Raw genomic sequence first — 473 nt, 5'->3', positions numbered from 1 at the left:
AGCTGCTTTCAGCAGGACTCACTTAGTACTGATCACCCACTTAGTACTAAACTTAGCAGTTTAGTACTGATGGGTGATCACAGGTAATAACTGTGCTTCTGGAATTGTTGGTTTACCTAGAGCTATGCCCTGGGCTACAGCTATTTTTGAATTGCTGGCTGAGTATATAACTTTCCCTTGAGTCAATCGTTGTGGGTGTGGGAAGGGTCACACCAACATGCTCCACCTTTGCACCTGAGCTTCAAGTGCTGTAAATAATAGCAATCAAGAACAATCATTTTGTTCTTGAACATCAGAAGAAGAGAAAGGTTTAAAGCCATTTAAAGCTCCACGGGATATTGTTTTGAATAGTGTTTTCCACACACACAAACACATTTCCTCTGCTTCTCCCAGCAGTGTTATCAGCAGCTTTCCCAGCAGAAAGTGTGAGTTGGGAACTAATTTTAAATATGTGGGTATATGACCTGATCAAC

The 473-nt window shown here is 41.4% G+C and overlaps 1 protein-coding gene across 1 annotated transcript in view; it reads left to right on the top strand.

The window, feature by feature from the left end:
• Positions 1 to 473, top strand: part of LOC103773779 (myosin light chain kinase, smooth muscle) — a 97,303-nt gene that overhangs the window by 53,957 nt on the left and 42,873 nt on the right. The gene's annotated exons all lie outside the window — the stretch shown is intronic.

The sequence above is a fragment of the Merops nubicus genome, unplaced genomic scaffold, assembly GCF_000691845.1.
Source record: "Merops nubicus isolate BGI_N331 unplaced genomic scaffold, ASM69184v1 scaffold9790, whole genome shotgun sequence".
In the NCBI taxonomy this organism is placed as follows: Eukaryota; Metazoa; Chordata; class Aves; order Coraciiformes; family Meropidae; genus Merops; species Merops nubicus.
Note: the sequence above shows the minus strand (reverse complement) of the source record. Positions and strands in the feature narration are given on the sequence as shown.